The sequence below is a fragment of the Ochotona curzoniae genome, unplaced genomic scaffold (assembly GCF_017591425.1).
Source record: "Ochotona curzoniae isolate NIBS_2020 unplaced genomic scaffold, NIBS_Ocur_1.0 scaffold_2587, whole genome shotgun sequence".
NCBI lineage: Eukaryota > Metazoa > Chordata > Mammalia > Lagomorpha > Ochotonidae > Ochotona > Ochotona curzoniae.
Window position 1 is genome coordinate 13,885,986 of NW_024467096.1, and position 14,388 is coordinate 13,900,373.

The 14,388-nt window shown below is 43.5% G+C and overlaps 1 protein-coding gene across 4 annotated transcripts in view; it reads right to left on the reverse strand.

Moving 5' to 3' along the window:
- The window catches only part of ST6GAL1 (ST6 beta-galactoside alpha-2,6-sialyltransferase 1), a 115,714-nt gene that overhangs the window by 54,735 nt on the left and 46,591 nt on the right, over positions 1 to 14,388 (reverse strand). The window contains exon 3 of one of the 4 annotated variants that reach the window (XM_041003090.1): positions 8,983 to 9,161. The exons of the other annotated variants lie outside the window; for them this stretch is intronic. The gene's annotated coding sequence lies outside the window, so the exon portion shown is untranslated. The remainder of the gene's footprint in view (positions 1 to 8,982; positions 9,162 to 14,388) is intronic. 4 annotated transcript variants of the gene reach the window in all.

Below are 14,388 nucleotides of genomic sequence, written 5' to 3' on the forward strand. Positions count from 1 at the left end.
ACCCCAGTGTTTGGCACATTTTTGCCCCAGTTAAATTTAGTAAGACATTTAACGAATTTTCATGCCCAGTGTTAGGCATGAAACTGGGCACTGAGGTGTAACTTCTGGCTGGCAAAAATGAATCAGTGCCCAAAAATGATCAATACTTTTTAAAATGCTAATTGTGTTCTAGCTGAGAAATGCAAAGCTGGGGTATGTGTTATGAAAATGTAGTTGAAAACTAGAACAGAAACATAAGCCTTTGGTTAGTAAGATGTAGCAGCAATGTTGAGAAACTTTAAATAATCTAAATTTCCTAGCCATTGGAACAAGTGAATTATGATACATGATCCCCTGTGACATCCCCGACATACTATATGCAGTCTAAACATAGTTAGAAATATTTATGACAAGGGAAAAATAAAATCAACATTTTATTAACACTAAGTTATAATTATAGAGGCTGACATCATGGCACAGTGTTAAACTACCACCTGTGATGCCCCTATCAGGGCACCAGTTCAAGTTCCAGCTGCTCTGCTTCAGATTCGGCTCCCTCCTAATATGCCTGGGAAGGCAACAGAAGATGCTAAGTGCTTGCATCCCTGCATCCACCTGGGAGACTCAGATCAATTTCCTGGCTGCTAGTTTTGGCCTGGCCTAATTTTTGCTTTGCAGCCTTCTGGGGTGTGAACCAACAGAAGAAAAATTCTCTTTCTCTCTCTCAATCTCCTCCTCCCCAATATGCTTTTTTGCGCAAAAAATTTGTTTTTAACAGATTCAATATAGTTCAAATAAAATTCTAAGAATATATTGATATGCCCTTCCTCCACCTCTTCCTCCCTCCCTTTTTCTCCCTCCCTCCCTTTTTCCCACCAACCTTCCCTCTTTCTCTATTTTTTTTTAGTTTTTGTGATGACATATTTTAAATCTATAGCTTGCCTTTATTTTATTTGAAACAATAATAATAATAATAAGACATTTTGTAATAGACAATGATGAAAGGGGAATAAAGTAAAGTTTACAGTAATGGGTCAGGATGTCAGAATTTTTAAAATGTATGTTTACTGCTATTGTAATACAACAAGAATAAAACAAGAGAAACTTTGAACCAAGCCAGTTGTCCACAAAGGAGGCACATGACTCTGGAATGCACTGCTTCTCTATTAGAGGAGAATAGTCGTCCTTAAAAAGCATAACACAGGGCCCATGCCACACTATCTGATGCATGGACAGAGAGGAGAATAAACCCACTCATCCAGCAGAACAGGCACAGCTGAGCTCTCACGAAAACTTACAATCTGCAACATTCTTTCTAGAAGGAGAGCAGTGCTCAAGTCCCCTCTTCCTAGGAAAGCTCACAGGTCATGAAAGGGGTACTCTAACCTTGACCTGCATCTTTGATGACAATGGCTCCTTGGTTTTCCCATGACCTGCCATCTCCCTTTTCGAGGGCCTCTTCAACCATTAGGGCAGAAATCAGCTGCTCTGCTTCACATTGAGCCCCCTTGCCCACTGCCCACAACAGCAGCTAGGCCAGCAGCAGCTTCTTCTACAGGGAATTTCCCAACATCGAGGCCATCACTCCTGCCCACTGCTCGTTCACCATCCTTTCAGGCCCAGATCCAATGGCTCCTTCCACATGCTGGCAGTCTTAGAAAGAAGAAGTACAGTCCCAAGGCAGACTTCAGTTCTGTGGTCTTCCAGGCAGGGTACCTAGTTGCTCTGACTTCACGTCCTTAGCTATTAGATGGTATTAGAATGAATTCTTCATGTGATCTACAAAATACTTGATGGTAAAATACAAAATGCTCATGACTGTGCTGCCCAGGGTAAGAGCCAAGAGCCACATGTGGCTAATATGAATTGAAATATGCTGCATAAAGAGACACACCAGAATGTCAAGATCTCATATGGACATGGAATACAAAATGTCTGATTAGAAGTGGGTGTTGGGCTTAGCAGTTACAATACCTGTGTCCCTTCTCAGGGTACCTGGGTTTGATTCCCACTTACTGCTCCCAGTTCCAGCTTCCTGTTAATATGCACCCTGGGAGCAGCCAATGGTACTTGGGTTTCTGTCATGCACTTGGGAAACCTGGAATGTGTTCCAAACTCCCAGCTTCAGCCTAGCTTAGTTTTGGCTTTCCCTAAGAAATTTGAGAGTGTGAACAAGCAGATAAGAATGCTTGCTCTTTTGTCTATCAAAAATGTTTAGAAGTCTGATCAACAATTTCTATATTAACTATAGGATAAAATGACATTTCGTATATACTGTGTCAAGTAAAGTGTAGTATTATTAGGATTAGTGTCATCATTTGTCTCTTTTTTTGGCCAGGACTGAAAAGAATAGATACAGTCTATATGTGGTTTGCTTTCTATTTCTGTTGCACTGCTCTAGTTTAGGTCACAGTAATTGCTCAGTGTTCTTTCTTTCTCTGCTTCTGCCTCCCTCTTCCTTGGGCACAATGATAATTCCACATCATCAGCACCATCTCAAGTTCTTCCATCCTGGGACAGATAAAGAGCAGTAGAAAGCAAAATGGACTTAGAAAGCCCAGCTCCAGTCCAACTCAACTCCTGCTATGGATCCACCAGGACCAACTAGGCAACTCTGAACAGACATTTCACTTCCTGCAGCACAGTGTAGTCATTTACCAAACAGAGGGTAATGACACCCCATTCAACACAGGAGAGAACACAAGTGACAGTGCTGGGAAAACTGCCAAGGACAGAAGTCAGGGTCAGAGGTTGCATTTCACATAGTGAGGAAGATGGGCAGCCCTGCCTGTGTCCCCTAATATTGTGTCTTCCATCTTGCAGTGTTAATGATTTTCTCTGTCTCAAAAAAAACAAATGTCCCAAGAACAACCAGCCTTGTCCCCAGCACAGCCCAAGCCCAGTGTTGCCACAGACCCCTCCAACTCTCAAAAGTATACGAAGTGAAGAGGCATGAGGATCTCCAAGTGGAGATATCTTTGCAAATGAGTTGACAATACCACACAGGCCATGCTTGTGATAGAGTAATCAAGCATGCTAGAACCAAGCAGAAGAGTGAGAGGTACAAGATAAGAAAGCCCTGGGTCCCAGAAAGGACTCTGGAGGGCAGATGTCTGCAAAATAGGAGGGCGGAAAGGTGTCAATAAGCATGAAGCAGTCAATGTATTGTTGATAGATCTTCCTGCGCACAGAACACTATTGCCTTTCTACCACCTTTGCTTATTCAAATTCTCCCCAGTATCTACGCAAGGATGAGTGCAGCTAGCTCATAGAAGCTTAAGTACTACCTGTGACAACCACATGCACTCAACTAGTTGCACAGAAAGGCTGGTGAATGCAGGAGTCCCTGCCTCCAAACATCCTGTTCCTACTTTTAGCCAGGAAATTCCTCTTCACCACCTACACTCTACCTACTTCTTCCCAGGGCCAAGAAACATGGAAAGTACAAAACTGTGTTTTAACACGTTTCTTCTCAATTCCAAAATGAGAGCCAGGTAGCTTCTAATTACACTAAGCTGCAAACGCTTATTAAGAATACCAGGGTTTGTAGGAAGGAACCGCCCAGCAAATGCAAAAGTTCAAAGCTTCATGGACAGAGAGGAAGTTGGAAACTCAACAGCAGACTTGTGTTTTGACTAGATTCCTTCAACCCAGATAGAAGACACAGGCATCCCAAGCAATGTCTTACCTGCTATGTATTTCCACCTCCCAGGAGTGGAAATTCTCTCTCCCTATAGAAACTCACAATGAAAATTATTATAAGAATCTTAAAAGTCTTGGGCCCGGCGCAGTGGCGCAAGTGGTTAAGGTCTTCACCTTGCACGCCCGGGATCCCACTTGGGCGCCGGTTCTAATCCCGGCAGCCCTGCTTCCCTTCCAGCTCCCTGCCTGTGGCCTGGAAAGGCAGTCGAGGACGGCCCAAAGCTTTGGGAACCTGCACCCGTGTGGGAGACCCGGAAGAGGCTCCTGGCTTCGGATCGGCATAGCATCGGGCCGTTGCGCTCACTTGGGGAGTGAATCATTGGACGGAAGATCTTCCTCTCTGTCTCTCCTCTCTGTATATCCGCCTTTCCAATGAAAACAATAATAAAAATAAATCTTTTAAAAAAAAAAGAATCTTAAAAGTCTTAAACTAGTGTTGTGGCACAGCAAGTGAAGATATGCCTACAATACATCCATCAATGTGGGCACTAGGTCATGCCTTGACTGCTCCACTTCTGATCTCGCTCCCTGGTTCAAGTGTTTGTGCCCCTGCTACCCATGTAAAAGACCAAGAAGAAGCTCCTGGCTTCAGCCTGTCCCAGCCATATGAGAAGTGAACCAGTAGATGGACTGTCACTCAGTCTCTCCCTTTTCCCCTGTAAGTTTACCTTTCAAATTAATAAATTCATTTTTTAAAGTCATATTTGTATATTGCAATGCAGAGAGACTAACTGGATTCTAATTTGAATAAATTATAAATAAATAAACAATTTCCAAAAATATATATGCATATGCATAAACACAATATGCATACATATATAAACACCCACATTATATATATATTGTGGGCATATATATATATATATATGCCCACAATATATATACCCACTAGCATCCATGCAAATGGCAGTTGGGAAAATTTGATTATTGACTCAATATCTGATGATTTTATGTAAATTAAGTCACTAAGCCATTTCAAACATATGAACTGAAAATTTTTTATATCATCTTTGATGTTTATTTTTAACAAATATTACAAATCATTATGATTATGAAGTGTAAGAGTTAGATGAACATGAAGTAATTTCTAACTGTTATTAACAACTCATAAAATAGGGTGATAACATGAACTATGTAGATGTAGAGTTTTGTGGGTTTTTTGTTTGTTTTTAAGATGAATTTTTTTTCAATTGTAAAGGCAGATTTACAGAGAGAAAGATCCACATGCTGGTTCACTCTCCAAGTGACTACAACAGCCAAAGTTGAGCCGATCAGAAGCCAGGATCCAGGAGCTTCTTCCTGTCTCCCATGTGGGTGCAGGGTCCCAAGGCTTTGGGCCATCCTCTACTGCTTTCCCAGGCCAGAAGCAGGGAGCTGGATGGGAAGTGAAGCAGCTGGGACACAAACCGGCACCGATATGGGATCCTGACAGGTGCAAGATGAGGATTTAGCCACTAAGCCATCACACTAGACTCTAAGTAGAGTTTTAATGAGACTATTTTTTGAAGAAAATACTTAAATTATTCCCATATATGAAATATTTACAAGTAAAATAAAAACATACATAACTGAATTGGAACTTACTTAAAATAATATATTATTTTATATGGATAGTTCACAGTCTGCATATGTAAGTTAAACAAAAAGTTCCCCTACTTTAAATCAACCATAAAACACAGACTCTATACTCTGTTTGCACACCTGTACACATCCTTACAGAAGTTTGTTCTGTACATCCAGCACAGCTGGGATAGTCTCCAACCTTGCAGAAGTTCCCTGGCTTTCTTTTAGATGCCAACGGAGGCAATCATCTTCACTTTAGTACAACACTGTAATAAGCAGTGTAAAAAGATGCTCACCTTCCACAGGTGAAAGGAACCCCTAGCTCTGTTCTCCACCTGCATATGGGCAGGGTGTACTTAAACCAACTGAACACACCTGCGGACATTGCTTCAATTACTCTCTCTCTTTCTTCCTCCCTCCTCTCCTTTTTCAGTAGAGTCAAATTGTCATGGTGCTGCAGATGCTCCTGTTTTATATCTCCAGGGGGAAGCTATACCAGCCTCTAGTATTAGTGCTGAAGATACACAGATGAAAAGACAGGGGAAGACGGGGAGGATACAGAGTGGTTCAGATCACAAGGACCCTGTGGTGAGGAACATAAGCATATCTACCATATGCAGTGGCACCGAGAGCAGGAGTTGATAGCCAATGGCTATGATTCAGACCTTCCTTCCCATCACTACTGCACACATCTCAACAAGTGCAGTGCCAGATGCTTTTAGCACTTGAAATCTGAAGAACTCTGCAGGCTGATGATCTCACAGGGGACAGGCTGAAGCTCAAAGTTATGGAGTGCTTTCCTGGAGGCCACACAGCTAGAAAGTGGCAGAACCAGAATCCATATCCAATTCCACAGCCTATCATTTTCTCTCCCGCCATGCTGCTAGCCTGGCTGGACTAGAGACCTCTGAGGCACAGCTGTTTAAGTATACTCCTGTATTTTCTAAAACTTCACACTAAAAAAAAAAAAAAAAAGCAAAACCCTTTCCAATGGTGTCACAAGCAGAGGCAAACCTTGCTCTATAAGCCCAGTGGTGACTTTGGCGAGCCTGCAGCAGTACTGTGTGCAGTTCACTTCCAGCCACCCTGGCCACCTGACCCAATTAGCCATGCTGGAGACAGCAGAAAAGACAATGACTTTTCTGCTTTGAACAAAAACAAAAAGGCAGATTGCCCATAAGCAAAATAGACAAAAGTACTAGATAATTTATATCAAGTTGATTGGATCCACGTGGCCATATAATAACTAGCAAGACTCCTTGTTCATGAAAATAACTGCCCAACCGTGTAACAACAGGGAGATTAACCTTGGGCTAGAGTTGGATTCCTCATTATGTGTTCCTCCAGGGCCTGCAAAGGGAGTTCTCACCCCAGGTCAACTGAGGCCAGCTGGCAGGTTGCTCAGATGTCAGGGGAAGAGAGTGTTAGGGATGGAATGAGTTATAATGTATTATCCAAAAAAGAATCTCTCAAAGTATTGGGTGGGTTAGTAAAGGGTTCACCTTACAGGTGCTGGCCAGCAGTAGGGGACTAACTGACCTGCAATGGCTGGGAGTGTCAGAGGACAAGGACTATGTCTAAACTACTTTTGTATTTCCAAAAAAAGTGTTGATGTTCTAGCTCATGCAGGGACATGAGCTCATATTGTAAAGTTATATGTTATAAGTTATATGTTTTTGAAGACTTACTATTTATTTGAAATAGTTAAGGGTTAGGTGAAAGATGATGCAGAGAGAAGGTGAGGAGAGAGATCTACCTGTTCACTCACCAAATGGCATAACAGCCAGGGTTGGGCCAGACCAAAGCCTGGAACCAGGAGCTTCATTTTGGGTCCTGATGTGGGTACAGGGACCCAAGCGCTTGTGTTATTCTCCACTGCTTTCCTTTGCATGTTACCAAGCAGCTGGATCACAAGTGGAGCATCAGGGACTGAAATCAGCGCACATAAAGGGTGCCAGTTCGCAGGAGGCATAACGTGTTATACCACAGTGCCAGTCCTATAAATTTAGGATTTTGCAAGATACTTCTGGCTGGATACTGAAACTATCCCAGGGTGCCCAAAGAGAATAGAGGGCTCAGTTTGAAGAACTAAAATCCCATCCTTAGAACTGATTTGATCATATAGGAATACAGCAGGAGATAAGGAGGCGGGGAGAGGGTAAAATAGCATCCAAAAGCCCTTTCTAATATCAGCTGGACCTGTAGATAAGCTGAAAGATTATGAGGGGTGACCCTGAAGCCTTAAGAATGGAGGAGGGGGGCCAGGGAACAGGATCTGGGCTTTTATTAAAGAAAGGTGAGTAGAGTCAGTCCTATGAGTCAGTGGAATTCTCTTCTGCACAAAAGCTCAACATTCACCTCATCAGCAGCAGTGGGGTTGCCGGAGCAAAGGGGTAAGGCAAGTAGGGCTCATGGTGGAGGCACTAGTGTGGGCAGCTCAATGCCTGCATGATGGAACAAGGCCATCAGGGGAGTGAGCATGCTTCTCAAGAACACACAGCTTCACAGATGAGCCCAGGGAATGCAAGACAAGATGATCCCTCAGAAGAGCAGAGGGTACCAAAAGACCAGTAGCTGGTCATCCAGTGTCCCGTGTGCCCCTTGACTGTGTGTGGGGAGAAGCAATGTGTCTGGTGTACACAGCATGCTAGAAATGAAGTGGTTCAAGATCAGGAGTCAAAACTCCCTAGCCCCCAGGGTGGATCTGAGCTTTCCCCTGTGTTCCCTGGCACCTTTGCAGCCTCTGACATGGAGTTTCTCTCCTACTCTCTGCACTGCCTCTTCCATGAGGATATAATAGGGGTGCTGTCTTAGCCATAGGTGCATCTTACTCATCTCTGAAGCCCAGGCACTCAACATGCTTTCAGATGCAGACTGGACCTCAAGAAATGATTTTTGAATGCCCTGATACATGAAGCATGAATGAGATGTCTACTGGGAAAGTCACACTGCAGCCAAGAGCAGATGACCATAACATGACTGAAAAACCAAACCATTTCAAGTGCAGCAGAGGCAACTAGCCAGGTGTTATCTGCCCCTCTGGTGTGGTACACTCAGAACAGCAGTGGAAAGGAATAGGAGGCAGTAACAACCAATCAGTAACCACCAAGCACAAGGGGTAGAAGCCTGGCAGTGGGGTTCATGCAGGTGACTGTGAAGCAGGAAGGAGGGAGTAGGGAGATAGGCAACCATGATAACCAAAAAGAATATCTGAGTCAGTGGCTTTCAGAGAAGCCAGGAACTGGTTTGTGCTATTTTCTGAAAAATTTGTAGAGGAAATCCGAAAAAGGGAAATCCTGGAGTGAAAATAATTGCAGTGGTTTGAGAGAGTAACTGGTGAAGAAGGTAGGGAACACCAGTAAATGCTACATCAATGCTGATACCCCCTAACCATAAAATCCTTCCTGTCAGGAAGCTATGCGTGGTAGGTTGAATACAGTTGTTATATATGGTATCAGTAACCATCACAAGCACCACCATCATTGACACACTTTCTGTCTCTGTCTCTCCTTCTCTCCATGATCTGCCCTTGCCATAAAAAATAAACAAATCTTTTTTAAAAATCAGAAGGAAAAGAAGAGGAAGAAGGAGAAGAAGAAGGAGAAGGAAGAAGGAGGGAGAAGAAGGGAGGAGGAGGGAGGAGGAGAAGGAGAAGAAGAAGAAGGACTCAGGTCAGCCTTCCACCTGACAAGCTAATTCTCTTTAACAGGAACAGTGAAATGGCCAGTCAGTGCCTACCTGCACAGCTGTAACACGAGAGCTCTTCCAAAAGTTCAAGGACATGGCATGTTGTGAAAATCTGGTTATCGAATCCAAAGTTTGTTGCAGCCAAACAGGCCTTATCTTTTTATTTCATTTCCCCCTGAACTTTCTGAAGTCGCCTCATAATGGTAATCTCTTCTTCCAAGGCAGCCCATCTGCAGAGAACCAAATATTAAATACGGCACATTTTGTGCTCCTGCATACTCCCCTCAGCTTCTACCTGCTGGTTCCAATTCTTTTCCCTAGAGTAGAACAAATTCTTGTTCTTCTTTCCATAAAACAATCCTTTAGGACTATGGTATCCACTCTAAAATTTCTCTTTTTCAAGCTACCTCTGAAATAGTCTTATTTGTGAGCCCCCTAAGTTTCCTGTGTACCTTCTCAGGGCCATTTCCTATGTGTCCACATCATTCCCTCAACCAAAGCATGTCTCCCAGGCACAACTCGTCTGGTATGGAACAGGAGGATGCCCACATTTCCTTGCAGTAAACTTTCAGTAGTTTCATCCTAAGGACTCTAAGTTGAGCAATCCACTGAAGTCAAACTCATAGCCATTTGCCACCAGTCCACCTCCCCACTGTCTTACTCTGCCCTTGGCATTTAGAGCCTCAGGTCAACCTTTTACTCTTGGTGCATTTCCCTGGATGTTTCTTACATCCTACCAAGCTTATAGAAAAAATCTCAATTCTGGCAGTATTTGCTAGCTCTCCTGGATTTACATTATTCAGCAACAGGATCAGCATTCCTTCATGTATTCAGCCAAATCACAGGTTAGAGTTGATGAAAGGAACTCTCCCCACGAACAATACAAATCAGCAGCCTTTAATGACAGCTAAAGAAGTACTTTCAACTGCCAGGCAGTCTACATTTTCTGTCTTGTCTAGGAGAATATAAACCCTCAGTTACTGAGTTTCTAAAGATGTCCGTGGTCTAACAGAAGAGTTCTAAGTGAATTTGTATCACAGGTCGCCTACTTAGCAGTTTCTCCCTATTTCTCTTTTACACAAAAATGTCTGGACCTTGAAGGGTTATTTGAGATGGTCTTTCAAATACAGGTTATGGGGCCAAATGCAAATTTCATGGTCCAGATACCACAGGGAGCAGCTAAAATGGAGGTTCAGATGCCGGGCATGACCACCAACCAGGAAGATATTACCTCACAGAACAGGACATTCTGGATAGAGAAAACCACAGATTTTCCCAACACCAACCTCAAATTAAAATAATCTGGACATAATTCTGTCTCATGTACCAGGGTGCAGAGAATCTGCAGGCATATGTTTATCAAATGATAATTAACATTTCCAGTAAGAATCATAATTATCACTATGTGCTATGCATTTTACTTTGGTCATCTCAGTTATTGCCTGGTGGTGTCAGTTTGTAATTAACCCTTTTGAACATTTAAATTCTACTCTTCTCCCACTATGTTTCTCTCCTTCTCTAATAAGACCTTGAGGACTTCAACAGAACCTCAATGAAAAACATTTCCAAGTTTTCTTAGGGCCTATTCAAACCAACACTCCCTTCAATATATATCCATTTCTCAAGATTCTCCAAAGAATGAAACTCTGTGTTGGGCACCAGGGAATCTGGCTCTCTTCAAATCCACATTTCTTGGACTCACTCCTCTTTGGCATTGGTCTTATTTTCTCTCCCAAATACTTGTTCTAGTCCTTTACCCATTGTTGGTCATGACCTACTTAGAACACTAACCTAATGCTCTTTGCCCAATAGGGTAGCTACAAGGAACATGTGTGCCAGGCTCAGTTCCAAAGCATATAATATTTTATAAGCTGAATGGGTTTTTTTGGGGTTTTTTTTTTTTTTTTTTTTGGAAAGGCGGATATACAGAGAGGAGAGACAGAGAGGAAGATCTTCTGTCTGATGATTCACTCCCCAAGTGAGCGCAACGGCCAATACTATGCCAATCCGAAGCCAGGAGCCTCTTCTGGGTCTCCCACATGGGCGCAGGGTCCCAAAGCGCGGGTGCAGGGTCCCAAAGCTTTGGGCCATCCTCAACTGCTTTCCCGGGCCACAGGCAGGGAGCTGGAAGGGAAGCGGGGCTGTCGGGATTAGAACTGGCGCCCATATGGGATCCCGGGCGTGCAAGGTGAGGACCTTAACCACTTTCGCCACCGCGCCGGGCCCAGCTGAATGGTTTTATATCTTTTCTGTCACTGTTTCCTGTCCAGTTTACCAATCTGTATCCTTTTAACAAAGGTTGGAGGAAAGCAGGAGTCGAATAGTTCCACTTTTTCCTGGGACAGGTGTGAACATTATGTTGTTTGCCACCATTGAATACCTAAGCCTACATTATTTTCATACCACTTATTTACAAAAGAAAATTAAAAAATAAACTTTGGGACTAAATATTTTTGCAAGTCTCAGCTGCTTCCCCGCCACCAACCTTTCCTGACACTATTCTTTTTCTAAAATCCCAAAGGAGACTATCTTGGGTCATTGTCCAGCTCCCAGAGAGGGGGCTCAATGGAACTGATTTGGCACCATGCTCTGGCTTTGAGTTCAGTGGCCTTTGCCATGTTCAGCCAACTCTCTTGCTCCTCTGCCTTCCACCTCTACGGAACTGTGAAGCACCATGAGTGAGTTCCTCATTCTAATCACATGGGTCAAGATGAATTTCCTAAAATCACAACCACAGTGCAGTAACAAGGACCCTATGATTTATACATACAGTGTGTCACTCAGGAGAGAAGGACCCCAACAATTGGTTGATCATATGCCATTCCCCTATATCAGACACTCTAGGAATCTGGCACTACACTATTCTACACTATTCATTTTTGTCTCAACAAAAGCTTACTATGCGTTTACTATGTGCCAAACACCGTGATACGAGTTTAGACAGTGGCAACTGCCTAAGACACAGGTCAGCTATCATTTGAATGTTGCATAAGCCAGGCTGGATGCTGTTAGTTTACTGTGCTACTTCCCCAACCCCACTTACCCAACAGCTCATAAAAGAAAAAAAATTCCCTGAAACAATCCACTTCCTCAAGCAGCAACTTCATCTTGCTTTCCTTGGGGCAGGGTGCCTTGACTTGTTTACACTTCCTCCACTCAGCTTGTTCTTGAAATAACTGAAGTCAGGCCACAGCACTCCACAGAAGTGGTCTTTCTAATTGGAAAATGCAGACTTGCCTCCTACCCATTCTTCAGTCATGGTTTCTCAGAGTCTGGTCAAACTCCTCCACTTACCCTCCAGGTGCTCTTGACACTTCCTGCCCCGACACCCATCTGCCCCTGCTCCAGCCACCTGTTCTCCACCAGCCCTGGGATTTCTACCTTACTGGGAGACCTGGTGCACCTTGTACATGGGTCCTCCCATTCTCATAGTCAGTTCCTTCTGGCACCCCTATACCCCAACTGCAGAGATCACATCTTTAAAAAAAAAAAAGATTTAAGCTGGAGACTATTTGGAAACTAAATTGTACATTTTTTCATTTAAAAATGTATTATTTTTTCTGTGTTCAGCACAATTTTTAGTGCCTAGGATGTAACAGTGAATAAAACAGAGACTGCTCCTAGAGCTTTCCATTCTAGCTGAAGGAGACTCAAATAACTGCATGAAACAAAGGAGTATGTCATTTAGTATCTTAAAAGATACTGGGGCCTGGCAGCATGGCCTAGCGGCTAAAATCCTCACCTTGAACGCCCTGGGATCCCATATGGGTGCTGGTTCTAATCCCAGCAGCTCCACTTCACATCCAGTAGCCATTCAGCTTCCTGCTTGTGGCCTGGGAAAGCCATTGAGTTCTTCTGCCTCTCTTGCAGGATTTTTGCTTTTCTAACACATGAACTCTGTGCTCTAGAAGATGCAGAGCACACAGGAATGGAAGGACTCAGGAAACCTGCCTTTTCAAGCTTATTAAATGACACACAGCTTATACCATCTTCCTCCCACTTCACCTGCACAGCCCTCACTACTTCTCAGCAGTAGCAGTCAGTTTCCTGGACCACAACCTCTTTGCCTCTAAACCACAGCTCCTTTGCCCACAGCTTGTCACCATTTTACCATGACACGTCAGTGAGAGTCCTAAGCAATCAGCAATCAATCTCTTCTGCAATCACCAAGAGCTGACTAGGGGAAGGCCCTGATTATTCCCATTTCAAAAGATTAAGTATGACTAAATGTGAATGTCATCCCTTCGATATTATCTGTAGATAGCTTTGCTCTCATCAGCTAGGGTGGTCAGAAAAGTTTTTTTCCTCACCAAACAAACAAACAAAAAAAAAACCAAAAAACAGACTTCCCATTAGGCCAATAAAGCAATATGACACAAGTATAATAGTTCCCAACTGGGGAGTCACACAGACCTGGGTTAATAGTCCAACTCCACTGTTTACTGGTTCTGTTAACTGGGCAACTTAGTTGAATTCTCCAAATCTCAGGCAACCCATTTGTAAAATAGGAATAGCAGGGCCTGGATCACAGCATGGCTACTATCATAATCCATGTAGAGGAAAAATGAAAGAGATACAAGAAGCACCCCACAATCATCAACGTTCAAAGTGGCAGGTATTACATGGGTTCTAATTCCCAGGTAAATATCTCTGATGACTCTCAGGGAGGGAAGAAGGCAGGTTTTTCAGAGGACTTCCTTCATCATTCAGCAGTGTCTTACAGACTGCTCCTGGTCTGTAAGAAAGTTTCTTTTGAGCAGCAGGTATTGGATGCAGCAATTAAGACATAGCTTGGGATGCCCAAGCCTATAAAAGAATGCTTCAGTTGGAGTCCTGGCTTGGCTTTCAACATAAGTTTCCTGCCGCCTGTTGCAGGCATTTGGGGAGTGAACCAGCACGTGGACGAGCGCTATCTCAATGTCTCTCTATCTTTAAACAAATGCAATTTTAAATAAATAAATAAATAAATAAATGCAGGCATGCCAAACCCAAGGGGGAAAGAATCTTGAGAAAACCACTTTGACTGAATTTCATCACCAAGGTTGAGATTAGATGCAGTCAATGGACAGGGGCAGAAGCTGAGTTTTGTCTGGGCTCTGATGAGACAGTATCCAGTGGCTTCCTTCTCTAAATTATTGCCCTTGGGTTGCCAATGAGAGACAGAAAGACATCTGGCAACCATCAGTCCCTGAGGAAGATGAAGTGTATGTGTGCGCTGGAGGCATGGTGAGGAGTCTGGAGGCTCCAAGGCTGCAGAGGGGACTTCAGAACAGGCTCCCCTGGGAGGAGGGCAGGTAGTGATGGCCCTGAAGGAGCTGCTTACATCAGCCTCAGTCATCCCTCTGCTAAAACGAGCAAGAAGGAAGCCATTAGCCAGAGGTGGCTTCTATAACGAGGCTCCTCCAGAAGCAAATCAAAACCCTACTCATAAACAACACACGGAACTGGAGACTTTTA